This window comes from Mustelus asterias, chromosome 14 (assembly GCF_964213995.1).
Source record: "Mustelus asterias chromosome 14, sMusAst1.hap1.1, whole genome shotgun sequence".
Classification (NCBI taxonomy): domain Eukaryota; kingdom Metazoa; phylum Chordata; class Chondrichthyes; order Carcharhiniformes; family Triakidae; genus Mustelus; species Mustelus asterias.
Genome location: NC_135814.1, coordinates 56,152,008 through 56,167,218, shown reverse-complemented (window position 1 = coordinate 56,167,218; position 15,211 = coordinate 56,152,008). Strand labels below are relative to the sequence as shown.

General features: G+C 42.6%; 1 protein-coding gene across 7 annotated transcripts in view; it reads left to right on the top strand.

Annotated features, from left to right (window-relative positions):
- Nucleotides 1-5,120: 5,120 nt before the first annotated feature.
- LOC144503689 (lysosomal cholesterol signaling protein-like) overlaps nucleotides 5,121-15,211 on the top strand; it is a 65,488-nt gene continuing 55,397 nt past the window's right edge. For 4 of the 7 annotated variants that reach the window (XM_078228422.1, XM_078228419.1, XM_078228421.1 and 1 more), the window contains exon 1: nucleotides 5,121-5,228. The gene's annotated coding sequence lies outside the window, so the exon portion shown is untranslated. The remainder of the gene's footprint in view (nucleotides 5,229-15,211) is intronic. The other 3 variants (XM_078228425.1, XM_078228420.1, XM_078228424.1) reach the window with 1 other exon arrangement.

Here is a 15,211-nt window from a genome sequence, read left to right as displayed (position 1 = left end):
TAAGGTAGGGGATGGCATTAAACTGGAAATTAGAGATGTATGTAACAAGGGTGTAATAGTAATGATGGGTGACTTTAATCAATGTATCAGTTGATCAAACCAATTTAGCAATAATACTGTAGTAGATGAATCACTGAACTGTTTTTTGGACCTGTATGTTGAGGAACCAAACAGGGAACAAGCTGTCTTAGATTTGGTATTGTGCTATGAGAAGAGGTTAATTAATAATCTTGTTGTGCGGGGTCCTTTTGGAAAGAGTGCCCATAACATGATGGAATTCTTCATTGGAATAGAAAGTGAAATAGTCAAAACTGTGTCCAAAATCTAACAAAGGAAACTATGAAGGTATGAGGGGTGAGTTGGTTCCGACAGATTGGGTAACTTCATTGAAAAGCATGATGGTGGATAAGCAATGGCTAATATTTGAGGAACAAATGTATGCATTGCAACAGTTAAACATTCCATTCTGGTGCCAAAACAACCAAAGTGGTCTAACCATCCTAACTAAAGAAATTAAGGCTAGTATTCGATCCAAAGAGGAGTCATATAAAGTTGCGAGAAAAAGTAGCAAGCTTAAGGATTGGGAGTAGTTTAGAATTCAGCAAAGGAGGACAAAGAGATTGATTAAGAGAGGAAAAATAAGAGTATGAGAATAAACTTGCAAGGAACATAAAAACGGAATGTCGAAGTATTTAAAAAGAAACAGATTAATGAAGATGAATGTAGTTCCTTTACAGTCTGATGGCCTGGATAGGGTACCCGGATGAGCACCCAGGTCCTGCGCGGACCAGCTGGCGGGCGTATTCGCAGACATCTTTAACCTCTCTTTACAGCAATCTGAGCTCCCTATCTGCTTCGCTAAGACGACCATCATCCCTGTACCAAAGGCAGCGTGTCTTAATGACTATCGTCCAATGGCTTTGACATCCATCATTATGAAGTGCTTCAAAAGGTTAGTCATGGCACAAATCAATTCCAACCTTCCAGATTGCCGGAATCCACTACAGTTCGCCTATCGCCGCAACAGGTCCATAGCAGACGCCATCTCCCTGGCCCTACATTCAACCCTGGAACATCTGGATAACAAAGACACCTATGTCAGACTCCTATTTCTTGACTACAGCTCAGCCTTCAATACCATTATTCCGAAAAAACTCAACTCCAAACTCTGTGGCCTGAGGCTCTGCTCCTCCCTCTGTAACTGGATCCTGAACTTCCTAACTCACAGACCACAATCAGTAAGGATGGGCAACAACACCTCTCCCATGATCATCCTCAATACCAGTGCCCCACAAGGCTGTGTCCTCAGATCCTTACTATACTCCTTATACACTTATGACTGTGTGGCCAAATTCACCTCCAACTCGATTTTCAAGTTTGCTGATGACACCACCATGGTGGGTCGGATCTCAAGCAATGGTGAGACAGAATACAGGAAAGAATAGAGAACCTGGTGAACTGGTGCGATGACAATAATCTCTCCCTCAATGTCAACAAAACGAAGGAGATAGTCATCAACTTCAGGAAGCATAATGGAGGACATGCCACTGCCTACATCAACGGGGGCGAAGTGGAAATGGCCAAGAGCTTCAAGTTTCTAGGTGTCCAAATCACCAACAACCTGTCCTAATCCCTCCAGCCTGATGCTATTGTTAAGAAAGCGCACCAACGTCTCTACTTTCTCAGGGGGGTAAGGAAATTAAGCATGTCTGCTACGACTCTCACCAACTTTTACAGGAGCACCATAGAAAGCATTCTTTCTGTTTGTATCAAAGCTTGGTATAGCTCCTGCTCTGTCCAAGATCGCAAAAAACTATAAAGGGTTGTGAACGAAGCCCAGTCCATCAAACAAATCAGCCTCCCATCCATTGACTCTGTCTATGCTTCCCACTGCCTTGGAAAAGCAGCCAACATAAGCAAGGACCACATGCACTCCGGATATACTCTCTTCCACCTTCTTCCTTCGGGAAAAAGATACAACAGTCTGAGGTCATGTACCCAACCCACTCAAGAACAATTTCTTCCCTGCTGCCATCAGACTTTTGAATGGACCTACCTCGTATTAAGTTGATCTTTCTCTACATCCTAGCTATGTCTGTAATACTACATTCTGCACTCTCTCCTTTCCTTCCCTATGTACGGTATGCTTTGTCTGTATACCGTGCAAGAAACAATACTTTTCACTATATACTAATACATGTGACAATAATAAATCAAATCAAATCAAACAAAGGAAATGGTGGTGTAATTAAATAACTACTTTAGTTCTGTCTTCACAGAATAAGACACAAATAACTTGCCAGAAACCCGAGGAAATCAAAGGTTTAGTGAGAAGGAAGAATTGAAGGAAATTAGTATTAGTTAAAAAATAAAAAACTGGAGCAATTAATGCGACTGAAAGTTGATAAATCCCAGAGCTTGATAATCTATATCCCAGGGCACTAAAGGAAATAATGGTTGTTATCTTCCATAATTCTGTAGATTCTATTATGGTCTCAGCAGGTTGGAAAGTGGCAAATGTAACCCCACTATTTAAAAATGGAGGGAGGGAAAAAACTTTTGATAAGGTCTCACATAAGCTGTTAGAGTGCAAAATTAAATATCATGGGATTGGGGGTAATATACTGGTATGGATTGAGGGATTGACAGAAAATAGAGAGTAAGAATAAATGGGTCTTTTTCAGAGTGGAATGCAGTGACTAGTAGGGTACCATAGGGAATAAGTGCTTTTCATCATATATATCAACAATTTGGGTATGAGGGAATCAAGTGTAATATTTCCAAGTTTTCTGGTGGCATAAAAATAGGTGGAATTATGAATGGTATGAAGGAAGTGTCCTTGTACATCAGTCATTGAAAGTAAGCATGCAAGTGCAGCAAACAGTTTGGAAGCCATTGGATTTCATTACAAGAGGCCTACAGTACAGGAGCAGCCGTAAGGACCAAGGAAGTGGCAGGGAAGTTAAGTCAGTCTTTATGGTGGAAGATACTTTGAAAATCCCATTAATACTAAAGAATAGGAGGAAGAATTAAATACCATCACTAGAGAAGTAGTATTAGACAAACTAATGGGCTAAAAGCAGATAAGTCCCCTGGCCCTGATGGCTTGCATCCTAGAATCCTAAAAGAAGTAACTACAGAGAAAGTGGATGCATTGGCTGTAATTTTCCAAAAATCCTTGGATTCTAGAGAAGTACTGGAGGATTAGAAAATTGCCAAAGTGACACACCTATTCAAAGAGTGAGGCAAAAACTATTGGCTAATTAGCCTAACATCTATTGTTGACAAAATGTTGCAAGCATTATTAAGGAAGTAATAGCAGCACATTTGGAAAATCATAATCTAATCAAGCAGAATCAGCATGGCTTCATGAAATGGAAATCAGGTCTGACTAATTTATTAGAGTTTTTCAAGGAAGTCGCAACCAGGATGGATAGATGTGGTCGATAAGTTACCTTACAAAAGGTTAAGTCATAAGAGTCCATAGTGTTGGAGGTAGTATATTGGCATGGATAGCAAATTGGCTGATGGGCAGGAAACCGGGAGTGGGGATAAGGGGTTCTTTTTCAGGTTGGTGACCTGTAACCAGTGGGATCAGTGCTGTTTACAATATATATTAATGACTTGGAGGAAGGAACAAATGTACTGTAGTCAAATTTTCAGATGACACAAAAATAGGTGGAAAGGCAACTCGCAAGAGAGGTACAAAGAGGTATTGATAGATTAAGTAAGTGCGCAAAAAGCTGGCAAATGGAGTGTAATGTGATAAATGCGAAGTTGTTAATTTTGGAAGGGAGAACAAATGAGCAGAATATTATTTAAATGGAGAAAACTGCAGAAAGCTGGTACTTGTAGTACTTGGGGTACTTGTGCATGAAACACAAAGCTAGCACATAGGTACAACAAGTAATCAGGAAGGCTAATGGAATGTTGGTCCTATTTCAAGAGGGTTGGAGTGTAAGAGTAGGGAAGCCTTGCTGCAACTTTACAAGGTACTGGTGGGAACACATCAGGAATACTGTGAGCAGTTTTGGTCCCCTTATTTAAGGAAAGATATTATTTCATTGGAGCCAGTTCAGAGAGTGTTCCCTAAGATGATCCCTTGCATGGAGGGAATGTCTTATGAGGAAAGATTAAGCAGGTTGAGACTCTATTCGTTAGAATTTAGAAGAATGAAAGGTGATCTCATTGAAACATATAGGATTCTTAAAGGGCTTGACAGAGCAAACGATGAGAGGATGTTTCCCCTCATGGATGAGTCTAGGACCAGACAGCATAGTCTCAGAATAAAGGGGCACCAATTTAAAACCGAGATGAGGAGAAATTTCTTCTGAGAGTTTTGTGTCTTTGGAATGCCGTACCACAGAGAGCTGTGGGGGCAGAGTCATTGTGTAGACTTAAGGCTGGGATAGATAGATAGTAAGTGAATCAAGGGTTATGGGGAAAGGATAGGAAAGTAGATGTGAAGAACGTTGGATTGGCCATGATCCTAATGAATGGCGGAGCAGGCTTGAGGGGCCAAATGGCCTCCTCCTGATCCTATTTTTTATGGTCACTTATCCTGGTTCAAAGAGGAATGCAGGAGAACATACCACAAGCAGCATGATGCTTACCTAAAAAATGAAGTGCTGACTTGGTGAAGCCACAACACAGGAGTGAGGGAATTGGGGGGGGGGGCGGTCAGGAAGGGAGGATGAAGATGAGCATGGAGGGACACTCGGGGCAGGTGAGGGTAAAGGAGGTGGGGATCTCAATATCTGGTATCACCAATTTTAACGCTTCTCAGGACATTATCTAAATCCAAACGCTGACCACTGAAGTATTTAAACTAAACCGGCTAGGGGTCCCTGGGGAACCATGTGTACATCCTCCAGGCAGAAAATATCCACTCGTCTTCTGTCGCTTTGAAATCAAAACTGAGTGGCATCGCTGCCTGCTGTAAAGCTGGTTGAGTGTGTGGGGGGGGAGGTCCTCTGGGTGCTGGACGTGCTGCGGGTGGGTGGGTGGTGGGGGACGTTCGGGGGGGGGGGGGGGGATGTTGGGGGACGTGCTGGGGGTGGGGAGGTGCTGTGGTTGGCTCTGACCCGCTGTCACTCAGGGCGGGCGCGCTATCACTAGGCAGCGCCGGAGCTGGAGTTGATCGGAGAGGCGGAGCGGGAAGTGCGGCTCGACAGCAGAGGACAAGCTCGAGAGAGAGAAAAGGACAAGATCCGTCAGCAACGTGCACGGTAACAGTCTTTTAATACATTGTACGGCAAAGAAACATGAAGGTGCTCTTGTTAGCTGCTGCCTTTGTGCGGAAGCTGGACTGATGATTGTCTCAGTCCAGCACAGAGTTTTATTTCATGTCCAGGTTTTGCGACAGTGACGAACAGCAGAAATCTTTTACCAAACATTACACCTCGGCTAATGGTGCAATGCTCTGTGCTGTTGGCTCGCTTGGGTTATTCAGCAGCTCCAGAGCTGAATGTAGCTGGGTGGAGCCGCTAAACCTCCCCGTCACGTTTGAACGGGGAAATGTGTGGATGCTGCATGTGTCAGTTGTTAGATAAGGGATTGTTGTTCTGTATAAAAACCTCTCAATTCCACAGTAACATCGGGCTGGTGCCTCCACTTGGGAAGATACTATATTGTAACAGTAAATCTGATACAAACAGCAGATCAGTTAGCATCTGTGGAGACCAGGCAACTTAATCCCCTGTGGCTATAACGCTTCATTAAAACTGAGAGGAACACATCAGTAACAGAAGAGAGTGGAAAGAAAGAAAACGCATAAAAATACAAATAGCATGACTTACCTGTTAACCATGTTTAGTCACTCTCACAGAATTATTCTTCATCCCTTAAATTATCTGCTTGTGTACGTAATTGCTAAATAATGTAATATTTGTTCATTTATTTCAAGTGTTTTCCAGCTGCAATCATACTGTAGTGTTTTAAATAATGATACTTAGTTTTAGAGCAGTATGAATGTGAAATACTAATATTTGCTGAGACAAAGTGGAACTGTATGAACATAGAACAGTACAGTACAGCACAGAACAGGCCCTTCGGCCCACGATGTTGTGCCGAGCTTTATCTGAAACCAAGATCAAGCTATCCCACTCCCTTTCATCCTGGTGTGCTCCATGTGCCTATCCAATAACCGCTTAAATGTTCCTAAAGTGTCTGACTCCACTATCACTGCAGGCAGTCCATTCCACACCCCAACCACTCTCTGCGTAAAGAACCTACCTCTGATATCCTTCCTGTATCTCCCACCACGAACCCTATAGTTATGCCCCCTTGTAATAGCTCCATCCACCCGAGGAAATAGTCTTTGAACGTTCACTCTATCCCCTTCATCATTTTATAAACCTCTATTAAGTCTCCCCTCAGCCTCCTCCGCTCCAGAGAGAACAGCCCAACTCATAGAACATAGAACATAGAACATAGAACATTACAGCGCAGAACAGGCCCTTCGGCCCACGATGTTGCACCGACCAGTTAAAAAAAAAAACTGTGACCCTCCAACCTAAACCAATTTCTTTTCGTCCATGAACCTATCTACGGATCTCTTAAACGCCCCCAAACTAGGCGCATTTACAACTGATGCTGGCAGGGCATTCCAATCCCTCACCACCCTCTGGGTAAAGAACCTACCCCTGACATCGGTTCTATAACTACCCCCCCTCAATTTAAAGCCATGCCCCCTCGTGCTGGATTTCTCCATCAGAGGAAAAAGGCTATCACTATCCACCCTATCTAAACCTCTAATCATCTTATATGTTTCAATAAGATCCCCTCTTAGCCGCCGCCTTTCCAGCGAAAACAATCCCAAATCCCTCAGCCTCTCCTCATAGGATCTCCCCTCCATACCAGGCAACATCCTGGTAAACCTCCTCTGCACCCTCTCCAAAGCCTCCACATCCTTCCTGTAATGTGGGGACCAGAACTGCACACAGTACTCCAAGTGCGGCCGCACCAGAGTTGTGTACAGTTGCAACATAACGCTACGACTCCTAAATTCAATCCCCCTACCAATAAACGCCAAGACACCATATGCCTTCTTAACAACCTTATCTACTTGATTCCCAACTTTCAGGGATCTATGCACACATACACCTAGATCCCTCTGCTCCTCCACACTATTCAAAGTCCTCCCGTTAGCCCTATACTCAACACATCTGTTATTCCTACCAAAGTGAATTACCTCACACTTCTCCGCATTAAACTCCATCCGCCACCTCCCGGCCCAACTTTGCAACCTGTCTAAGTCTTCCTGCAAACTACGACACCCTTCCTCACTGTCTACCACACCACCGACTTTGGTGTCATCAGCAAATTTGCTAATCCACCCAACTATACCCTCATCCAGATCATTAATAAATATTACAAACAGCAGTGGCCCCAAAACAGATCCCTGAGGTACACCACTTGTAACCGCACTCCATGATGAATATTTACTATCAACCACCACCCTCTGTTTCCTATCCGCTAGCCAATTCCTGATCCAATTTCCTAGATCACCCCCAATCCCATACATCTGCATTTTCTGCAGAAGCCTACCATGGTGAACCTTATCAAACGCCTTACTAAAATCCATATATACCACGTCCACTGCCTTGCCCCCATCCACCTCCTTGGTCACTTTCTCAAAAAACTCAATAAGGTTAGTAAGGCACGACCTACCTGCCACAAAACCATGCTGACTATCACCTATCAACTCATTACTCTCCAAATAACTATAAATCCTATCCCTTATAATTTTTTCCAACATCTTGCCGACAACAGAAGTGAGACTCACCGGTCTATAATTCCCGGGGAAGTCTCTGTTCCCCTTCTTAAACAATGGGACAACATTCGCTAACCTCCAATCTTCTGGTACTATACCAGAGGCCAACGACGACCTGAAGATCAGAGCCAGAGGCTCTGCAATCACTTCTCTTGCCTCCCAGAGAATCCTTGGATAAATCCCATCCGGACCAGGGGATTTATCTATTTTCAGACCCTCCAGAATATCCTGCAACTCCCTCAACCTTTCCTCATAAGACCTACCCTCCAAACCAGGCAGCATCCTGGTAAATGTACAAATCTAAAAATGTAGAGTGCTGATTATTGAAGCAAAATTTGTGAAATTCTCAAATGTTAGTGATGAGCAGGATGTCCTACTGTCTTTGCTAGTATGAAAACTCGAAGGTGATGGATAATTACATTTTAGGTTCTCTCAACTGTATTTTGTACTGTTGTTGCATAATGCATAGTAAATCTGTCTTTTGAATTTGACTGGAGAATACTACTTATTCTGTGTAATGTAGCATGAAAACTGCATACAATTAAGATAACATTTGAGGTAAACTGATATGAGTTATTTGGTAAACATGATATGTTGATATGTATTGTCTTCTGTGAATTTACCAAGAATGCTTCTTGTGCAATATTAATATGTAATCTATATTTAGGGACATGTTTTTAAGGCGCAGCTCAGGGTTCAGCTGACACTGTTAAACCCTTAGCTCATTTGGCTCAGATGGAATAACTGAAAGATTGGGAAGACTAAGAAATTCCCAGGTTCAATCTCAATCTGGAGTGAATTTGTTAATCTCTGCAGATGACACCAGTATGAATACAACAATTGGCTTTTGTGTCCCTTGGTTAAGGAGAATGAAATCAATTGAGATTCAAGCTCCTAATAGCAATTGCTAGAACTGTAGGTGTGTGAGGACTGGATTGGGTTCACACCCAAGGATCACTTGGGTAATTACACTAAATATTTGCTTGGCTTTAGTGGCCCTGGTTACTATGATGATCTGGACTGCCTGATGTATAGATGGACGATCACATAGCACCAGAGTTATTGCTAGGAAACTTTTATTCTGTATACTGAAATGTCCCAGAACATTCACATGAATTGTCACTCTTTACAAAAGCTGCAATGAAAAGCACTACCCCAAATAGGAGGTACAACTCCAAACTACCAGCTGATCAATTTACATAGAATGAACAGTTTTCAAGTAGCAAGAGCAAAATCAAATTTGCCTAACAAGATACTGCTACCTGCAATGGAACTGAAACCCAATAGGAAGTCAATCCCTGAAATGCTTCCTTGGCTCTAAATATATTCTTAGCTCCATGTGAGCCCATATTTTGCATTTATGACTATGGGCTGGACAAAGCTTGCAACTCACAGAAATGTTGCAGCGCAGAAGGAGGCTATTCAACCCCACCATGTCTGCACTGGACCTCTGAATGCACAATTCACCTAGTGCCGTTCCTCTGCCTTCTGCCTGTAACCCTGCACATGCTTCATTTTCAGATGACAGTCTAATTCTCTTTTGAATGCTTTGACTCTGCCTTCACCGCATGTTCAGGCGATGCATTCTAGACCTTAGCCGCTCACTGCATGAAAAAGTTTTTTTCTCATTGCTTCTTTTGCCAATTCGTTTAGATCTTTGCCCTCTCGTTCTCAATCTTTTCATGAGTGGGAATTATTTTTTCCTATCTACTCTGCCCAGCTGCTTCATTATCTTGAATACTTCTATTAAATTTCCTCTTAACCATCTCTTCTCCAAGACAAACAGTCCCAACTTCCCAAATCTAGCTAGATAACTGAAATTCCTTACTCCTGGAACCATTCTCATGAATCTTTTCTGTACAATCTCCAATGTCTTCACATCTTTCTAAAGTGTGGCAGCCAGAACTGGATGCTGAGGCTGAACCAGTGTCTTAAACAAGTTCAAAATTACTTCCTTGTTCATGTAGTCTAAGCTCCTATTCATAAAACCTAAGCTTTATTAACAACACTCTTAACCTGTCCTGACAGCTTTAATGACTTGTGCACACATATACCCAGGTCCCATTACTCCTACATCCTTTTAGAATTGTGCACTTAATTTTGTATTGTATTTCACATTTCTCTGCATTGAACTTCATCTGCCACCTGCCCATCCATTCCAGCAACTTATCCATGCCTTTTGAAGTTCTACTCTATCCTCCTTACAGTTCACAATGCTTCCAAGTTTTGTATCATTTGCAAATTTTTAAATTATGCCTTTTACACCAAGGTATAGGTCATTAATGGATATCTGGGGAACTCCAGAACAAACCTTCCAGACCAAAAAACATCCATTAACCACTACTCACTGTATCCTGTCACTCGGCCAATTTTGTATCTATGCTGCTGATACTGTCCCTTTTACTCATGAGCCATGATTTTGCTCACAACTCCATTGTGCAGCATCGTATCAAATGCCTTCTGGACCACATCAACAGCATTATCTTCATCAGCCCTCTTGGTTAACTCTTCAAAAAAACTCTAGCAAGTTAGTCAAACATGATTTTCCCTTAAGAAATCAATGCTGGCTTTCCTTACTTAGCCCATATAGTAAAGTAAAAGGTTATTTATTAGTCACAAGCAAGGCTTACATTAACACTGCAATGAAGTTACTGTGAAATTCCCCTAGTCACCACAGTCCGCAACCTGTTCAGGTCAATGCACCTAACCAGCATGTCTTTCAAACTGTGGGAGGAAACCGGAGTGCCTGGAGGAAGCCCACACAGACAGGGAGAGAATGTGCAACCTCCACACAGACAGTGACCCAAGCCGGGAATTGAACCCAGGTCCCTGGCGCTGAGAGGCAGCAGTGCTAACCACTGTGCCACCACTCATTTCCCTCAGTAACCTTGAGGTGCATCTCATCCGGTCCTGGTGCCTTATCAGCTTTAAGTACAGACAGCCTATCTAATACCACCTCCTTATTAATTTTAAACCTCTCTAGTGTCTGAATTACATCATTTTTCACCATGGCTTGGGAAACATCTTCTTCCTTGGTAAAGACAGGTGCAAAGTATTTATTTAATACCTCAGCTATGCCCTCTGCCTCCATGTGCAAATCCCCTCTTTGGTTCCTAATAGTCCCTGTTCCTTTTACTATTTATAGGCCATAGAAGACTTTGGAATTCCCTTTCATGTTGGCTACCTTTCATACTTATTTGATACTCCTTTTTGCTTCTCTTGTTTTTCACCTTCACTCTGAACCTCTATAACCAGCCTGGTTCTCAATTGTGTTTTCTACCTGACGTTTGTTGTAAGCACACTTTATCTTAATTTCTGTTTCTTTCGTCATCCAGAGAACTCTGGCTTTGTTTGCCCGACCTTTCCCTTTTGAGGGAATATGCCTTGACTGTGCATGAACCATCTCTTCTTTGAAGGTAGCCCATTGATCAGCTGCTGTTATTTCTGCCAACCCAGACACGTTCTTACCCCATTTACGGTTTCTCCTGTTAATTATTCTTACTCTGGATTGTTCTTTGTCCTTTCCATAGTCAGCCTAAACCTTATGATAAAGGATCACTGTCCTATAAATGTTCTCCTACTGCCACTTCTCCCACCTAATCTGAAAAACCAGTCTAAGTTGTCTCTTTTCTTGGGAACATTTTCCTGAAAACACTTATGGAACCCTCTTGCCCCTCCCTGTCCTTTACAATACCACTATCCCAGTCTATACACAGATAATTAAAGCCCTCCATTGTAATTACTATGTAATCTTTGCGCCTTTCCTTGCAAATTTGTTCCTCTATATCCTTCCCACTAATTGATGGCATATGGACTGACACCGAGTAATGTAATTGCATGGTTTTGTTCCTTAACTCTAGCCAAATCAATTCTGTCCTTGACACCGCTTGGGCATCCTCTCTCTCCAGCACTGCAGTGCTCTCCTTAATCAATACCACCACCTTTCCCCCTTTTCTTTCTTTCCTGAACAACTTTTATCCAGGAATATTGAACTCTCAGTGCTGTCCTTCTTTGAGCCAGGTCTCTCTCATAGCCACACTGTCATATTTCCAAATGACAATCAATGCTTGCACCTCACAGTCTTATTTGGCACAATCTGTGCATTCACATACATGTACAGTTACACTGATTTAGACTTTATTACTTTCTTCCTTACTCTGACCCCATTTGTTAACTTACTATTCCCTATTCTAGTACTACTTCTCTCTTCCAGTATTCTGTGCACCTTGGTATTGCTCTCTGACAATACCTCCTGGTTCCCATACCCCTGCCAAATTAGTTTAAACCCTCCCCAATAGCACTAACTGAACTCTCTGCAAGGAACTCAGTCCTGGCTCTATTGAAGTGCAACCCCTCGAATCATGACATGATCTCAGAAATCCTCATTTCAAATGGTAACATCTTGAATCAGAGGGAAATATTCTTTAGTATACAACACCAGAAACAATAATAAAGTAGTTTGATTCCAAAACACAGATCTGATGATTCCAAAAACTCCAGTTTGAATCCTTTTAATTAATACATTGGACTTTGTATATTTGCATGCAAAACCTCAATGGAAGTAACTGACATATGGAACATTGCATATCCCTCAGAATAGGGTAGCAACTGTCCAAGAGTTGGACTTTTCCACAAAATTGTTGTACCAACAGGGACTTGGCATGTCAACAATGTAGCTGGCAGACAGAAGAAACTACAATTAAATACAGAGTTTTCTTAATAATAGGAGCTATTTCCAATGGATAACTTGCCAAACTGGAGGCAGAATGTCAGACAGTGAGCAAAGTGATGTGAATGGACTTTGGATTAAGGGTGAGGAAATGGTAAAAAAATCTTTGAAAGCGAAAGGAAACACCACTTTAGATCGGCAGCTAGTATCTTTCAGAATGTGCCACAGCAAAGACATTACAGTTAAAGTAAAGTTTATTTATTAGTCACAAGTAAGGCTTACACTGCAATGAAGTTACTGTGAAATCCCCCTCGTCGCCACAGTCTGGTGCCTGTTCGGGTCAGTGCACCTAACTAGCACATCTTTCAGATTGTGGGAGGAAACCGGAGCACCCGGAGGAAACCCATGCAGACATGGGGAGAACGTGCAAACTCCACACAGAAGGTGACCCAAGCTGGGAATCGAACCCAGGATCCTGGTGCTGTGATGCAGCAGTGCTAACCACTGTGCCACTGTGGTGTCCCTATGAAATGTGAAAGCCTTTAAGGTTCAAGAATTACTGCAATAAAATATGACCGAGGTGATATTCAACAGTGTTAAGCCAATTTTGAGTTAGTTGTGGTCAGACTGTGTTTTCTGTCACAACTCAGTCTTGTGACAGTTCTGTTTATGGTTAAGCTTGTTTACTCAGCCATCTTCATTAACTGGCTTTTTCTTAACTTATTAGTTGCTGTGCTAAGCCATGACAGGTTCGATGATCTCAATCAAATTGACCCAACTGCTATCTTTTAGTGTCATTTAAACATAATGCATTTATCTGATATAGTTTGAATTGAAAACTAGATTAGCAACAGAAGGTCAGGGACGGTGTTTTCCCTGTGGGTTTCAAGACCTGGGCATCAAGCTCAAAGAAGCTGGCACTGTGTGAGGAACAGTCACTCATCTGTGACTTCCCCTGAATTGGCCAATTAGTGGTCAGTGGGCAGATCTGCCATTCAATTCGGATGGAGGGTGGATTGTCAAAGCTGGCAGGCCAATTGGAGACTGTCCAATTGGAAAGCAGCAGCATGATGCCATTGTGAGTAAATGAGAGGACACCCAAATTGGAGGTGTTCTCACTCGAAACCTTTCTCTTAATTTTAAATAAAATGGCTTTAGTAGCTGGCCATCACTGGCATGATGTTGACCTCCTGATGGTGGCCTGCAACTGCTGCTGAACCCAGACAGCCAGACTTTCAAGCCTGCTAGGAGCACTAGATGACACAGCCTCCCCTGCCCGCACCACCTAACTGGCACTGGGATGCCATCTCCAGGCATTTGTACAGCCTCCTGCTCCCTGCAGAGTAGTGGAAGCAAACTGAAAAATCCCACTTGATCTCTGACAACAAACCTTTAATAAGTTCAATTGACCACTTTCTGCTTGTGGGCAGGTAACCTTGCTACACTTGGATCCTCCAAGCCATGTGGCTGAGTGACAAGCATTGGGTGTGGCTACCTATATCAACAGGGTAGCCAAGCTGCAGCAAGAAAGCAAATCATGTGGGAAGTTTGGTCTCTTGCAATCATCGCAAAGCTGTCCTGTGTTCCAAACCCTTTGCAATGCATGCAGTATAAGAGGGCCTCAGGCTTACCAATGCAGGAAATCTAGTTCTGGAGGTGTGACCAGAGGTTACAATAAGATACAACCAAACAAAAGGTATGTGGAGCATTCTAGCCTCAGCAACAGGAAGTGCATCAGAGACACACGCAATTGCAGCACATGTACATGAGGTTAGCAGCAAGACAAACCAGAGTGAAGATTCGGAATAGAGAAATCTTCTTTTTGAGTGAACATGCTTTTCACATTGTAAATGTGACACGATTTGTGGACAAATTTGTGCCTCTCACCACTAAAGTCAACACAAGGGCAAGCACGAACATATTGCTTGTCAGAATCAGTGGACATTGCTAAACATGATCCAAGTGTGGGTAGAAATCCCCCATCTTGGGACAATGTGTGGAGTAAAGGTCAGAGCAGTTGTATTAAAATACTGTCTTCAGCACCTTTGCTTGGCTAAATGTTGAGAAACATGTTTTTGAAAATTGACCTCTGTGCAAAAGCAATGGCAGAAATAAATAGGTCAAAGAAGTTAGGTGTGAAACCACAAGAGTCATAGAAAGCAAGCAATGTCTGTCAGATATGAACTTTGATACTTTTGTAAAGGTCAAAAACAAGAATCACCTGGTATTGGCTCATGAAGGATGTGCAGACATGGATGGCTGGAGAGACTCCTGGACAGCCACACTTGATGTGGCGTGGCGCCCCTCAAGCTATAAGCCCCTGGCAACAGACTATAAATCTGTTTCAGGAATTATTAACTATGGAAACGGTCTGACTTAGTGCACCACTAGGTGAGTGAAGAGAATTGGAATTACTCCAAAATGGCAACAGATTTATTCACTGACCCTGTTAATAACTTTCTCCTCGTCACTAATTACTTTTCCATGTTTCTAATCATCAGAGAATTGAAGGATACCTCCAGTGCATCCTTGGTAGTCACAATAAGCGCAATACAACTGAAGGGATTGTATCAGACAACCAGCACAATATACTAGCAAACTTTGAAGGTGCCAAATGGGGTATAAACCATGTGAAAGCGTCGCCACACTCTTCCCAGATCCAACAGTCTTGGCGAGCAAATGGACTTCACTATTAAGGCATTAATCAAGAAGCAGAGAATCAAAACAAGACATCAAGAGTGATACCCTTTGACATGGGCTTACTGTCA